We start from the raw sequence: 10,838 nt of genomic DNA on the forward strand, positions 1-10,838 counted from the left end.
TCGAGGTTTTTGAAATTATACTTTTTTATGCGCGTTATGAAAAAAAGATGAGAGTGAAATCTTAAGATGCGAGCGCACCACTGTATTAAAAAGTAACAGGGTGAACTTAGCTCAAGAAAGTTAGCCCCCCAGATTTTTTTTTAATCTTTATTTTTTTTTTTATTACATCGTTAGTTCGCCATTTGTTCTTGATTGTTCTCTTTAAACATTTGTTTGTTCTCGTTTTTTTTTTTTAATTTGCAATTCATTAAAATTGGTTAGGTTAGGTTATGTTAGAACAGTTAAAACAACGCACGAGCCGAGCGTAGCGTGCCGCGGCAGCGGCCGGCGAGTGCCAGAACCAAATAGTAGGCGTTTCCCCCCATTTTTAATTAATTGTTTTTAAACAAACAACAAAAGAACAAACAATTATTTATAGCGAACAATTAAGAACAAACTACGAACTAACGATATGCGATATTGAAAATTCAAAAATAGTAAATTTTTTTTTGGGGGCTAAGTTTGATGAGCCGGTGAAGTTGGTTCCTAAAATTTTCTGCGTTTGCGACATGCTACGTTTTTCCGTCCATTATTAGGATAGGCAAAGGGTTCAAGCCCGTACAGTCGCATTCGTTTTTTAATAATTAATTGTCAAAGACATCGTTGCAATACTGTGCTTCCTACAAACGTAGAATAGCACGAGGAATAAATAATTTCAAGGATTTTTGATTTGTTAGGCCAAAGAAGTATAACTTCTTGCGTGCATACATAAGTACACACTTTTTTTTAGTTCTTCCATTAAACTACGTCTATCAGTTTATATTGCAAAGGTTATCTTATCTGAAAGTAATTAATTTTATTTATCAGGAGTACTTAAGATTTCGTTAATTATACGACTTGATAAGAAATCTGTTGGCTAAATGTTGTTTTATAATTATAATGGGTATTAAATATACAGACATTGGCAGTTACAACTATATACTAGACTTATTTACACACTAAGCAATTTTCAGGTAAAATATAAAAACCACCGCCTAGTTGAAGCAATTATCATATTCAGAAACGGAAAGTCTACTGTAACCAGTGGGAGGATTACGGCTATATTATGGGTACCACAACTGCGCCTATTTCTGCCGTGAAGCAGTATGTTTCGGTCTGAAGGGCACCGTAGCTATTGAAATTACTGGGCAAATGAGACACAACACCATACGTTTCAAGGCGACGAGCGCAATTGTTGTAGTGCCGCTCAGAATTTTTGTGTTTTTCAAGAATCCTGAGCGGCACTGCATTGTAATGGACAGAGCATATTAATTACCATCAGCTGAACGCCCTTCTCGTCTCGTCCCTTATTTTCATAAAACAAACCTACTTACTAAGAATTAAACACACACATACATACATATTTAATTTTTATTGATTATAATTATTATGTTTAACTTGTCATTGTCATTTGTCGAGGAATCTGACCCCGAAGATACAGTTTTAACTAGTTTTGGGGTCAGGTGTCCACCCCTTTTGATACCGCTGCAAAACTGTTTTTGAATTTTATTACAATTTACAATAAAGTCATTTAAATTATTAGTATTGTATACTAATAGTCCGGTCAATTTAGACATTCGAAGTTACATAAAGTCCCAACAAGCTGAAAATAAGTGAAATTGTTCAAAACATAATTATAAACAACGTTTAAAAGTTCCCCATCATTCCCGTGTATGGATTTTTTTTTATTCAAGGTCAAAGGTCAAAAAAATTAGGTTTTCGCGATTTTCAGCGAAACGGTAAGTAAGAAACGGTGGCTCGTTAGAAAAAAAGTGTAGATACATTTTTTATAGATAATTTTATGATCTACAATTTTTGTCTGAAGTACTTTAACGATAAAACTTACCGTTTTGCTGAAAATCGCGAAAAACTCATTTTTTTGACCTTAGACCTTGAATAAAAAAAAAATCCATACACGGGAATGATGGGGAACTTTTAAACATTGTTTATAATTATGTTTTGAACAATTTCACTGATTTTCAGCTTGTTGGGACTTTATGTAACTTCACTCTAATTTTTTGGTCTAAATTGACCGGACTATAAGCATTGTAAATTTTGTACTTTAAGTTATTTGCATGCAATAAATGAAAATAAACATAAAGAAAACTGAAAAAAAAATTTTATGAACGATGTGGGTTTCGAACCCGCGACCTCTCGCGTTCTATGCGAGTGTACTTACCAACTGAGCCAACCGTTCGAGTGACGTATCGTTTATAAAATATTGTATGCTATGTTCAACTCTCAGGTTGTGGCAGGCTCTCAGGATCTACTTTACAGTTGATAACCTGCTCAACCCCAATATTTGCATATTAGGAAATTGACTTGAGATGTCGCTCTTGCTAATCTGAACAATTTGTTATGTTTTTAAAGTGATAGGTTACCCTCACTTCTGGGATGAAGTCACAACCTGAGATTTGAACAAAGTATACAATATTTTATCAATGATGCGTCATTCGAACGGTTGGCTCAATTGGTAAGAGCGTTCGTACGGAATGCGAGAGGGTGCGGGTTATATTTATACACTTTATTCCATATTAGTTTTTGTAAAATATTTGATATTATTAAAACAAGATTCATATATTGGATGCAGCACCTTACAAACTAATTTGTTATGTATATTACAGCCATTGTAAAATACTCTATTTGATTGAAAAGAGTGGCCGTTGATTTTCTTGTATGTTCTTCTCACGAGCTCTACTGTTCCCGAACATATGGTAGAACAGTTATTTAAAAGAAATATTGATAGTGACGATTCAAAAGCACTTAGTTTACGCGTAATTGAATAAAGTTTATTTGACTTTGACTTTGGCAACGCTCCTGTGATACCTCTGTGGTACAGGAGAGTGTGGGCGATGATCACTTAACATCAGGTTACAGGAACCCTCGTTTATCCTCCTCTTCCAAAAATAAAATTAAATACTTATTTACATCTTTCAACAAGTGGAAAGATTCGTATTTTTGTACATACCTACATATTTTTCTTTGTACCTAATGAATAATTTCAATAAGTATTACGTTATTCAAAAGCATTGTTAAAAAACGTTTGTGTGGTAAAGGTTACTATAACATAAATGACTTTCTTAATGATACCACAGATTGGGAATGGAGTGACCGCCCTTAGTCTATTAAATAATAAGTTTAATTGTACAATATTACTTTGTAAACATATTTATTCGCTGAAAAAAAAAAGCCCGCTGAGCTTGTTGCGCCCATTCTTCTCAGGTCTGAGGCATTCATTTTGGAATGGGTGGTAGTTTTTTGACTTTCAATGAGTGATGTCACATCCTATTTTGAATAAAAATATTTGAATTTGAATTTGAATAGTAAAATAGCATATTAGCATTCATTCACTATAGTATGGGGTAACTCCACAAATATAAACAAAGTATTACTACCTCAAAAAAGATGCATAAGACCTGTGGCCAGTAAAGGGTCCTTCGATAGCTACAGACCATTATTATTAAATTCAAACATACTGTTACCGAAATGTATGTACTAGAAGATAATTTATTTATCAAATAAAAAGAATTTAAATTTATTCACTCGTTTAGGCGACTGTTCTTTGTTTCCATCGCGTGATTCCTACTAGACTTCGAGTCCCACATTAGAACCACATTGTGCCAAAAAAACTGTCACGTTATGTGTGTTAAAATATTTAATAAATTACCAAAAGAAGTAACCTCTAGACAGTGTTAAATAGATTTAAATTTAAATTATTAACGCTATTAAAAATATTGTTTTTTTTCTTAATACACGAATATTATCAAACTAAGTGGTAACTTGCACCAATCTTATTCTTAATATTACAATTTTTTGTGATTAATTTTACTACATTAACTCATAACAATTTACTAACTTGACTACGCGACTTGCGTCGATACTCTGTCTCCTTCTCATGTCCAAGTTACGTCAGTTGGTGCTGGGGCTGCTGCTTCGACTGCCGAAGACGGCAAGCGTCGCAAATATGATGGTCTCAGTGAGTCATACATGTTTGTGCCCTTTGGTGTCGAGACACTAGGCCAGTGGGGCCCAGAGGCGCGGAGAATGTTGAAAATACTATCTTCGCGCCTCAATAAGGCTACTGGAAACCCAAGCGCTGGCAGCTAGCTCGGTCAACGGATCAGCCTTGCTAGCCATCCAACGCGGAAATGCTGCCAGAATTCTTGGTACCCTTCCACGTAATGATAGTTTTAATTTTATGTAGTCATAGTAATGTAAATGTAGTTATAAGATTTGTTTTGATGGAATAAATTTACTAATTATTGTAATTGTATATTGTAGGGTCTTTTAGGTATGCCTTTACGTTGGCCAAGTTGAATGTACCAGTAATTATTGATTTATGTTAGTTTACAATAATAATTCGACGTAATTCCAGAAAAACGTTCTAAACCACAATTAAGTATGTCGAAATTGAGTTAAGAACGCAATACTGGTTACGTGATTCAAATTAACCGACTGACAAAGAATGGCAGCCTTACTGTCACTCTTTAAGGACGCGTTTACGAAACCGACAAAAATAAGATATTTTTCGGTAGAGTTTGTGACGAAATGAAACTAAATATAACAAAACTAAAAATTGCCACAAATAGATTACTTCTTTATCTCCAATTAACGGGAAATTTTTGCTTTGAAATTTTGATATTTTATGTCGTAAAAACGATTATCCGTTACCTATTCCCACAAAATTGACGAAATGGGGCTTCATTCAGGATCAGTTTTCTGCTATTACTTACATAATTTTGTCTCTTAAAAATTACGTAAGGAAAGCAGATAATTATAATATTTTAAAAAACACGGGGAATAAATTAATAAATATGTTGTAAATAATCTCAGAAAAAAATAAAATGAATCGTCTAAAATTCATATATTTTTCTGATAAGCATGAGCTTTAAAGTGTGGTATTAAGGGTTATTTTATTTTGTCACTCCGTACGCATTGCACAGAGAGATCTATTGAAACAACGTCAGTCCGCGCCACAGAGTACATTATATTATATTTGACCGCGCTCGGCCGCCGTCGTGGGTAGACAATGTGTCGGTTGTAAGTAGCAGCTCGTACTCGGAAAGAACGCTGTACGAACATGAATATTTTTTATAAGCTCTACAAGCTCTATAGTCTTTGATACTTAATATATTTTGTACGCAGTCAGATTTTCAAAAAAATATGTTTCTGTATTTTTTTGAAGAATTTGTGATTCATAAGTTCATCTCTAAATATAAGGTCTATATTAAATCGAAAACCAAGATGGCGCCTATGAATTTTACTAACTTCTCTTCATGGGTGTCATTTTCATGGTTTTCGGGGTCAACAATAACGAATATTGGGTCAAAATCGAAATCCAAGATGGCGCCTATGAATTTTACCAACTTCTCTTCATGGGTGTCATTTTCATGGTTTTCGGGGTCAACAATAACGAATATTGGGTCAAAATCGAAATCCAAGATGGCTCCTATGAAATTTACCAACTTCTCTTAATGGGTGTCATTTTCATGGTTTTCGGGGTCAACAATAACGAATATTGGGTCAAAATCGAAATCCAAGATGGCGCCTATGAAATTTACCAACTTCTCTTAATGGGTGTCATTTTCATGGTTTTAGGGGTCAACAATAACGAATATCGTGTCAAAATCGAAATCCAAGATCGCGCCTATGAAATTTACCAACTTCTCTTCATGAGTGTCATGAAATGTTCATCATGTATAAGTATACCTTATTTTGCGCCTTAATAATGTTTGACAGGTGCAATGAATTATAATACACTTAGTATAATATACCGCATATAAACGAGGAGTGCTCAGAGGTTGATTCCAGCGGCCGAATTCAACCACCGGACATTAGGTACGTCAGAATGAAATAGCACCCGCACCACGTTGACGTCTGGCATTCCACAACCGCGCGTTTTGGAAGAAATTTCTTGCCTCAAGGGCGGTTTTAATTTTATCTGTACCTTTAGAAAGAGGCTATAATCATTTGAGAATATTACTGGCAAATTTATCAAGTGTTGTGGCGCCTGAAAACGTTAATTCCAATTTCCAATTTAAGGCATAGTCGGAATTTAACAAAATTTGCAGTTAATTGCATATCGTGGCGGGAATCTTTGATAGTTCGTATTAAATCTAAATCATTTTTAGATAATTATTGTCGGAATGTCCTATTCTTGATATTTTTAAGTCTTGATACCATTATTTAGCGGTCTCTAAAATGGTTGATAGAACGATAACAACGAGCAGTGCCGATCAGGATTCTTGAAAGAACCAATAATTCAGAGCGGTACTACAACTGCGCTCGTCACCTTGAGACATAAGATGTCAAGTCTCATTTGCCCAGTAATTTCACTAGCGACGGCGCCCTTCTGACCGTAACACAATACTGCTTCACGGCAGAAATAGGCGCCGTTTTGGTACCCATAATCTAGCCGGTACCTTTAGTTGTTTTCAGTGTGTGTGGCTAATGCATTTACTTTACTCAATAACTCCTGTTTTTATTTATTAGCTTACATGTATTTTTTTTGCTTACTCATGCATGTCTTTGAGTATTTTAGTTGCATCACTCTAGATAGATTGTAATTAATTATTAATTAATTAATTTGTTAAACCATGATGCTGTAAATGTTACGAAAATATAGATGATTGTCCCCGATAATAGAAATGAACAGGCACGACCAGACTAGCCGTCGCTTCTCTCGAACATATAATAAATAATAAATAAATTCAAATTCAAATTCGAAATCGCTTTATTCATGTTGGTCACGGAATTGACACTTATGAATGTCAAAAAATAAAAATAAATATATTGTTTCTTATTGAATTTAACGCAACTTCGTAAAGGGTTGAGCTAATGTGAAGAAGTAGCAAGAAACTCATTGCCACTATTTTAAATGAAGATTTACATTTTAATTATTTTACAAATCATTTCAAATTACAATATAATATGTAAAATGTAAAATGATGCAACAGACACACTCAATCGTCCACATACACCATAAATAAATAAAGGTATTCTGTGAGCATTTTATAAGCGATTATAAATAATTAAATATGTATATATCCATACATATATATACACACACAATAACTTTTAAGAATCTGAAACCGAGTTACGGCAACAGGATCATCCCGCCACCACAAGCAGCGCCCGTTCACGAGCATGACGCATGCACCAGCCATCGCCTCCCTCGACCATATTTTAGGGAAGGGAACGACCCGCCCAACGTCGCCAACGCCACAAGCAGAGACACATGCCAGCCAATAAATAATTAAAAGGTTTATTTGGTTCAAAAAGCTTACAGAAATCTTATAACTAATAACAATATGGACATTAAAGAACAAAAATGGTGTCTAGTCAGCATTATGTTGGGAATTTTATTTCTCAGCGCTGGTATTCTCATATCGTATGGAAGAAGAACAAACGAACCACGACGCCGCCACAAGCAATGCCATTTTTTTTTATGGAATAGGAGGACAAACGAGCGTACGGGTCACCTGGTGTTAAGTGATCACCGCCGCCCACATTCTCTTGCAACACCAGAGGAATCACAAGAGCGTTGCCGGCCTTTAAGGAAGGTGTACGCGCTTTTTTTGAAGGTACCCATGTCGTATCGTACCGGAAACACCGCACAAGGAAGCTCATTCCACAGCGTTGTAGTACGCGGAAGAAAGCTCCTTGAAAACCGCACTGTGGAGGACCGCCACACATCCAGATGGTGGGGATGATAACTTAACTTGTGGCGAGTCGTGCGTGCCATTTAAGCGAGCATAACAAACCTTGTAAAGGAAACTCAACCAAATAAAAAATAGATGTATAAATATATACATAAGTTTTAGTTATAGATATTTTGTACCAGCAACCGTCGCGGGCGTCCCTAGAAAACTCTATTTTTTATAACAGTAAGGGACGAGACGAGCAGGACGTTCATCTGATGGTAATTGATACGGCCTGCCCATTACAATGCATTGCCGCTCAGGATTCGGTTTAAAGATCATATTATATTCTCATTAAAAACATTACAAACTGTCACTTACATGGGAACAATATTTATAAATAACTAGCTGACTCGACAGACGTTGTTCTGTAGATAATAAAAAAAATACTGTTTTATAGGAATTTGTCAATAATATTTCAAAACATCAAGAATCGTTTCGTAACATATGCTCGTTGTTGTTATAATGAAATTATATCACAGCAGACCTGTCAAACAGTGCGTCAATAAATTCTCTCACAGAAAATATGTCCATATGAGACAAATATTGGAAATAAAAATAATTATGAGTCCCAAATCGAAATAAAAACTATCCTATCTCTCAAGTTGGACTAAACTGCACTCCGTGAAATAATCCCCATTTAAATCCGTTCCTTAGTTTAGGAGTCCATCGCGGACAAACAACGTGTCACGTAATCTATATATATCTGTCACGAATCTCGGAAACGGCTCCAACGATTTTCATAAAATTAAGTATGCAGGGCATTTCGGGGGTGATAAATCGATCTAGCTAGGTTTCAATTTAAAAAAAATGGTTTTATCCATGTTTGAATGAGAAACAGCTACAATAACATTAGAATACAAAGGTAAATTTCGCCACTATATACAAGACTATTATAGCTCAGATGGGACATTGGGTGATCCGGAAAGCAGAAGACCCCGGTTCGAATCCAGATGTATTAGATTTTTTTTGTTCAAGTTTTGTACATTCTTAAAAATCCGAGCAAGGCTCGGTCGTCCGGATATTTAAGATATAATATATGAATCGTCCGTATATAAACATAGGTATATAACTAAATATAAGTGTGTGCACTAGAAAAAGGAAGTATCATCTGTAATACATTTCGCTAAACGAAGCTTGAATAAATTAAAAGTGCCCGCATCTTTGATATACGAAGATAGGCCATTGTACAGTTTAGCACCTTCATATGTAGGTAATTGTTTTCAGTCCATAATTGGTTTGGTAGTATGAATTGGTCATTATTGCGTCTATTTTGTATTTGTTTCTTTTTTGTAAATGTTAATTCTGAATGTATCTGTTTGTCAATAATTTTTCTAATTAGTATGCAGGTTGTGTATTTGTGTAACTGTAATAAATTTAGTTTCTTTATAAACCTTCTCTGTAGGTGTTAAAAATGGATAATGGAAAAGTATTTTTATTAGTTTATTTTGTATTACTTCTAATTATTTAACTTAAATTTAGCGGCGCTGCCCCATACTTCTATTAAATATAATAAATGTGATTTTACTAAGTCTTGAGTTGTATATCGTTAAACGGACCACAATGAACAACTCTACTAAGTGAACCAGATAGTGATGATAGTTTAGATTTGACGTGATCGATTTGAGATTTCCAAGTCAAGTTACTGTCTATTCTTAAGCCAAGTTATTTTTCTTCTTGTTTCTGCCATTGTCGGAACACTCTTGTTTCTGGTTTTAAAGATTACATAAGACGTTTTTGAGAAGTTAATTGTTAGAAGGTTGTATTGGAACCAATCACATAGTTGATCCTCTTGCGCATGTGATGATTCTTGAAAAACCCACAAATTCTGAGCGGCACTACAATTGTGCTCGTCACCTTGAGACATAAGATGTTAAGTCTCATTTTTTATGTGATATCCCTCAATTCTGGGATTAATTAAATTAAATTAACGAACCATACGCAACTCGTACGATTGGCTCAGTTGGAAGAGCGCTGGGACGGAAAGTCGTGGGTTCGAGTCGCGCATCCTTCATAAATTTTGGTTACAAATTTAATACAATAATGCTTACACATTACTGCTTCACTGCAGAAAAAGGTGCCGTTGTGATAACCATAATCTAGCCGGTATCCCGTGCAAAGAAGCCTCCTACTTGTAAATGCCGCTAGTCGCCTCTTACGACACCCTTGGGCCTGGGACTTCCCTATTCTTTATATGCCCCGGAGAAGCCTATGCTTCTCCGGGGCCCTATGGCAAGTCTATCAAAGTTTTATAACAATATGATCAATTCGGAACGCATACGAAACAAACATACAAACAATGTTCTTAATAATATACATACAAGATTAGACATATAAGTTGTTGTATATGATCAAAGGTATCGAGCAATAGTTTCGCGTAGCAACAAAGAGTACTTATATGAAAATGCCAATGGCAAATTAATAACGTTTTCAATAAAAAAATACACAATAAAGGATTACTTACTCTTTGTTTTTCTTAAAATGTAACGACCGCTGTCTTTTAAGTATTCTTTTTATTTTCTTTTCTCTCACTGAACAGTAGATAGCTCCTTGAAATTTAACCACTGCACTTGAATACATCTTATCCGCACCAAAGCAGACAAAAATGTGACTCGTTTACCTAAAAAAATTACTTATATTATACTTGTATGCTATAATATAGTATAGAGTATAGACGAATGATAAGAAATTTTGCCATCTACGTATTTCAGGTAGACTACGTATTTGGTTTACGTCCCTGTTGTTTTTAATAAGAGGTTTCTAAAGGACATCAAATGAAAATTGTTATAGTTTTTAAACTTCACACAAAAATTTAGTTCTACGAAGGATATGAAAAACTATTTTTCTTCACATTCCTTGCTCATCACTCGGATCCGAGTGGGAAGCGCCGTTACTATATCCCCGCGCCACTCGGAGCAAGAGTTCCGTTCATTTTGTAGTCGCTTATGCTTGACAGCAATTTTTTTGTGCCTACTGTCCAATGAACTAATTTTGACGTATTATACAAATGGCTGCGAAGTAACGTACAATACTTTGAAGTATTTTTACAATTTGAATTAATTTCGGTCGTTTTCCGTGTTATTTATACTTCAAGAATTTTTTTTTGTAAATAGTCCTATC

At 35.0% G+C, this 10,838-nt stretch overlaps 1 protein-coding gene across 1 annotated transcript in view; it reads right to left on the reverse strand.

Moving 5' to 3' along the window:
* The window catches only part of LOC126965438 (P protein-like), a 234,307-nt gene extending 224,030 nt beyond the window's left edge, over nucleotides 1–10,277 (reverse strand). The window contains exon 1 of the mRNA XM_050809057.1: nucleotides 10,183–10,277. The gene's annotated coding sequence lies outside the window, so the exon portion shown is untranslated. The remainder of the gene's footprint in view (nucleotides 1–10,182) is intronic.
* Nucleotides 10,278–10,838: the final 561 nt, after the last annotated feature.

Source organism: Leptidea sinapis, chromosome 7 (genome assembly GCF_905404315.1).
Source record: "Leptidea sinapis chromosome 7, ilLepSina1.1, whole genome shotgun sequence".
In the NCBI taxonomy this organism is placed as follows: Eukaryota; Metazoa; Arthropoda; class Insecta; order Lepidoptera; family Pieridae; genus Leptidea; species Leptidea sinapis.